This window comes from Echinops telfairi, unplaced genomic scaffold (genome assembly GCF_000313985.2).
Source record: "Echinops telfairi isolate 266 unplaced genomic scaffold, ASM31398v2 ScPeMD7_7475;HRSCAF=8513, whole genome shotgun sequence".
NCBI lineage: Eukaryota > Metazoa > Chordata > Mammalia > Afrosoricida > Tenrecidae > Echinops > Echinops telfairi.
In genome coordinates, this window is record NW_022111379.1 from 13,095,019 (window position 1) to 13,100,881 (window position 5,863).

At 37.3% G+C, this 5,863-nt stretch overlaps 1 protein-coding gene across 1 annotated transcript in view; it reads left to right on the forward strand.

Annotated features, from left to right (window-relative positions):
- The first annotated feature begins 234 nt into the window (after positions 1–234).
- The window catches only part of EML4 (EMAP like 4), a 92,116-nt gene continuing 86,487 nt past the window's right edge, over positions 235–5,863 (forward strand). Inside the window, 1 exon segment of the mRNA XM_045285715.1 lies at positions 235–415. The gene's annotated coding sequence lies outside the window, so the exon portion shown is untranslated.

Sequence of the window (5,863 nt, forward strand, 5' to 3'; positions counted from 1 at the left end):
CCCATCTGTATGGCCTCATTGCTCTAGGATGGGTGTCAAAGCGAGGGGTTGCTGAGCCACACTGACATAATCTGCAATAGTGAAAGATCCTTCCCTCTCCCCATTTTTTTTTTTTTTGGCCTGAAAAAGAACTTTAATTCAATTATTCAATATAGTTTTTTATATTTGTCATTAGATTCCTTCTCAAGCTGTTTCCCTTAAAAATATTCCTGTTTAAAACTTATTTTCTTAGATGATAGTATTTCTGCGGCAAGTACTTCTGATGTTCAAGATCGCCTGTCAGCTCTTGAATTAAGAGTTCAACAACAAGAAGATGAAATTACAGTGCTGAAGGCAGCTTTGGCTGATGTGTTGAGACGACTTGCAATTTCTGAAGATCACGTGGCCTCCGTGAAAAAATCAGGTGCAAGTAAAGGTAAGTATGCTGTAAAATAGGAAGTTTCGGGTTTTGTAATTTGGTGGTGGTGGTGGTTAATTAAGATGTAAAAGTCATGGATTTTATTAGTGACATTAAACTTGGAAATGTAAAACTATTTTCTCTTTTGGATTTGTTAGGATTATAGTTTGCATTCCATTTCTTTTTTCTTTAGTCTCAAAATCTGAAATTTTATTATTTCACATTGGGGATTTTTTTGTAATTCCACTGATTTCATTTGCTTTTATGTCAGTGTTTGTCTGAATTTAGTATTTTTCAGCTAAAAAGTAAAAACTTTTAAGGACAGGAACGGAACTTTCCTTATGTGTCTCCTCTAGCATTTCCTATTGTATTTCAAAAACAGTAGGTAAGCATTCATTTATATATATTTTAACCAATGTCGTTATCATTACAGAAACATTAAAATCATATAGCCTTGTGTGGTCACAAGTTAGCAGAATCCTGAAGAATTTCACTTAAATTCTGAAATTCATTGCCAACCCTCAGTTCCATGAGTATTTTAACTTCTAGATATTGAGGCTTTTCATAAGTTGAGAGAAACATTTATTAATACCTCATGGCTATGAGAAAGCTTTGAGCCTTCCTTCAACCACCCAAGAGAATTTTGAATTCTTTTTACATTAATCAAGTAGTCTAGCATAGCATTTCATATAACCCATTGCTTTTTAAAACTTTTAACAGTCTTATTGACATAATTCATGTACCGTACAATGCAGTGGTTTAAATATATTAGAGCTATGCAGTTATCACCAAAACCAATTTTAGAATATTTTCATTTGCCCGTTATTATTAGCTCCCCATTTCCCCCAACCTTCCCTTCCATACCCTAAGAAGCTATCAGTCCAATTACTCTCTCTATCCTATATTTCACCTAAGAAAATCAAATGATAAAAATGTTTTGATACGGATTTTAGTAGCAATTGTACAATACTGCTTGATGTGATTGCACTATGGAATGATATATCTGTAATAATGATATAATTTGTAGCATCAATAAAATGGCTTGGGGGGAAAAAAGAAAATCAAACACACACACACACCCCAAACAAAAAACAACAAACAAAACTTAAAACCAAAACCCAACACATACACACAACCCTAAATCAAAAAGAAAGCAGAAAATAATAAAAACTAGAGCAGATTTAAAATCAAAAGGGAGAATAAATGATAAGATGTTAAATTTTAGCCAGCTACACCCACATGAAGTCACTCTCCTGTGCACTGTGACAGAAAGGCTGTTTACATGCCTGGGTACTGGTCAGAGAGGGTCACTGGGTTCCTCTGGAGACTCAGTCCATAGGAGGACTTTGCAACTGGATTTTGGGTTTTCACCGTCATCCAGAACCTGCTACAAACTGTGTGTCAGAATTTGAGCTCTAATACCGTTCCATCCTCCGATCTTGGATTTTATTATGTATAGTCCTTGGATCACACAGGCAGATGTGCTTCTTTACCCGACACCTCACCCAGATGGCAGCCTTTAGGAGACCCACATGCTTTTCCCTCTGGTGGCAGGCCCTGTCTGTGTCTTCATGCTGTGCTAGCATGCATGCCTTCAGTGGTCTCTTCATGAGGAGGTGTGCCAAGTACGGCCACTTCACAAGAAGTTGCTCGGAGATTAGGGCTTAATGATTAAGTGCAAGCTGAAAATCCATTCACATGTCTAATCTATGGTCTATATGGCGCTGGTCCACTTTAGAGATATTATCATTTTATTGGGGCACATTATAAATAATCCCATGGAGTTTGTGGTAATTCTATTAATTAAAACAAAAATACCAAACTTACTCACTGCCACCGGATCAATTCTGACTTACAGCAAACTTATAGGAGAGGGTGGAACTGCCCCTGTGGGTTTCTATGTCTAACTCTTTCTGGCAGTAGAACGCCTCTTGAATTTAATAGTATCGTTAATTTAGCCAGTGGTATATAGACTATAAAATACTGTTGAGAAGAGGAAAATATGCAGGTATAGGACAGCTTTTTAGACTACAATGCATGGATTGTTGACTTGTAGAGATTAAAAATTTACCTGACCTGACCCTATTGACACAAAGAACGAAGGTTGGAGATACGGCAAAACTTTCAGTAACACTCATTCACAAAGGCAGAACCGTTCCTTTCATGTCATAAGAAAGCAGGAACAAAATTAAAATAGTAAATATATGGTGGTTCCTGTTCACCATTCATTGGCACCCTCAAAGCAAGAGATCCTAACTAAAATTCTCTCATTAGGGTTCTGTATGACTAATGTTAAATGTTTTTCCCAATGGCTATTTCCACCATTTCTTGATGAAGTGAATGGGGATAGGCATGATTATCCCCATTTGAGAAAAAGGAGGTTTATTGGCTTAACCTTCCCACTACAACAAGCCAATGTAAATTATTTATGTAGAGATAAATAATTATCTTACATAAATTCCAGATTTTAGCTACCTACAAGATATAGTGCAGAAAACTAGACTTTGAAGAGCAGACTTAGAAGGTGAGAACAGTTTCTGAATGCTGAGTTTCAGGTGGCTCATATGACATATAGATGGATAATACAGACAGTTGAATTGCAGGTCTAGCTAGTTGAATTGCTACTCTTGGATACAAATATTATCCCCATTTGTGGTTATGTTTGATTGTGGAATGTGGGAATGTTTAATTTATGGATAAAAGTTGAAGCCATTGAAAGATGATGTAAAACTTTAAGGAAACTCGATTGTTCCATTGTGAATGCCAACATTTATGTTTTCATAGAGAGGTAAAATAAAGCAAAAACAAAGGTGACCACTGAACTTGGAATTGATGTTATTTACGGGACTTGAGAATCTATCAGAACCTGATTGAAATCTCTAGCTAATGATGCTATTCTGTTGCTTGCTTGTTTGTGTTTTGAGGACGGTTTTATTCCCCAGGAACTTGCCTTTTATACTAGGTTGTTTTTCAAGTACTTATTTTTTCCTTTGTCTCTAATGATGGAGCCGTGGTGGTGCAGTGGTTAAGCATTGGGCTGTGATCCACATGGTCGACAGTTCAAAACCACCACCAGCTCCCGGGAGAAAAGGGCGGGCTTTCTACTCCCTATAAGTAGTTACAGTCTGAGAAACCCACAGGGGGTTACTATGAGTCAGCATTGACTCTGGTAGTGAGTGAGCGGCTCTAAAGTGCATCTCAGTTTTGTTTTGGCACTTTAGTACAAACTCTTATCTATAATATTATCAAAGAGATACTATAATTTCCTTTTAGTGGATTACAGAATCTTACTCTATAAGTTAATTATCACAGTTAATGTGGATTCGATCTGAAATAGTGTTCACTTGTGATTATTCTTTGAATCGTGTACCCGTTGGGCTTAATTTCCATTGTTAAAATGAATTGATGTGAAGATTAGTTATGTAATTATCTGGGAAGGTTAGTATTTTACAGATGACCATAGTCTGTTGCTGAGAATTAATTACTGTCTTTCCCATTAATTCCTTACTGCCATCACGTCAGTTCCAGCTGTTAGTGACCAAATGGCTTAATATAACTGCCCCACGTGAATGTTCGAGCCTATAAATCTTTGTGAGAGCAGATAGCCTCATTTTTCTCCCTTGGAGCAGCTGGTGGATTCAAACAATCAACCGTGTGGTTAGCAACCCAACCTGTAGCCCACTAAGCCACCAGAGCTTCTTGTATTTCCCATTTAAGGGCAGAAGGAACACTGCCTATCCAGAGAAATATCTTAAAGTTTCATTAATTTTATTTACAACATTGTAGAGTTTTTATTTTAATCTATAGAGTAATTGGAAAGGATATTAAATGATTCACAATGCTGGCATTTGTGTACAGGCTAAAATAGATCATGTCATTTTTTACATTAAATGGATTAAGGTGTTAATGATATTAATATTTGGGATAAATATTTCAAGCTAAATATTTTCAAGTAAATAATTCTTTTATAAAATAGCTTTTAGGGAAGTGTTTTCTTTGAATGAATAAGTAGAGTTATTTCTGGTGCTTTGTACAATTTTATCTAATAGGTGAAGTTACTAGTCTCTTATGAAATTAGAATTTGTGGTGTTTGCCTTCAGATAAATTAATGATAGGATAATAGTCCCTATCATCTTCTTAAGGTGTTATGATTTTTCTTTAGAGGTTGAACTAAGGCTTTGTGGGTAAATAGGGTGGGCCCTTTTATGAAGCTGAGGTTCAAAGGTTAGACAGCTATTAAGTAGTTTTCTGAGATGGTGATGGTAGGGGGATATGACTTTTCTTTAGGTTTGGGTAAAACGAAATATTAATGATCTGTGTGCTAATAGCTTAATGACATTTTACTATGTCACTTCATAGAAGTGTTGCTATTCAATAAATGCCCAAATCAGAAGCACACCTCGTCATTTCAGTGTTTTTAGTTCTAGATGGTTTATCTTCGCCAGTGTGCCAACAGTATTAAAAGCCCATTTGTTTCTTGAGTATATCATGCCAGATTACTTAGCTGAGGTAGAAAGTTTTCCCAGTAGTTTTTAAGGGCCTTTAAATTTCTCATATACCATCTCTTCTGTTAGGGAATTCTTTCCTTTTGACGACATATGCTCATGATATATACACTAGTTGCAACTGAATCTCTGCCAAAGGAGGTGGGGGTGCCGGGGGTGGGGTGGGTGGGTGGGGGTAAGGATTACCTGCACTTTGGAGCACAAGGGAAGGCCCAGAGAACACTTTAGCATTTGAAACTGCCAGGAAGACAGATTAAGTCGCAGCTGGTGCCTGGGAAACCCATTAAGACCTCTTGGGGAGACAAAATGAATGTGCTTTGAAAATAGCCCAGTGGCATTATGTGAAGGAAGACAAGCTGTTAGTGCACAATGATATAAAAGTAAAGGAGTCAAATTTATCTGAAGGTCATTTGAACCCGTAAACTGCTGGTAAACGAAAGGTCTCCAGCGTTCTAGCTGCCACTTGAAAATGAGAGAGCCCAGAGGCTCTGGGCTCTCTCAAGTTGGAACGTTGTGGATGTCAGTTCCCTGAGAGACACATAGAATCTGGGATGGTGTACAGGCACAGATTTGTATCATTCCTCTCTTAACCCAAATGATATTTAAAAGAATGCAGGGATTGCTTTAGCTGTGCTGTAAATGTTGATAAGTAGAATGCACTCATCAGGTTGGGAAGGTGTGAATTTCCTTGGTGGGGTCCTGAGGTTAAAGTTACAGTAGTTGATAGGAAGAGTGTCTTATTATTTTGACTACAGCTCAAAGACACTTAAGCCTCTCTTTGTATATAGAAGTATATGGGTTGGTATTGCTTCAGACCAGGTAGTAATCACCATTTACAAAGTTCTATTTAACCCCGACAGCCAAATGCTCCTTTGGTCATTCATATTCATTCTGTCTCTCTCTCTCTCTCTCTCTCTCTCTCTCTCTCTCTCTCTCTCTCCTCTTCTGTTAATGTACAGGG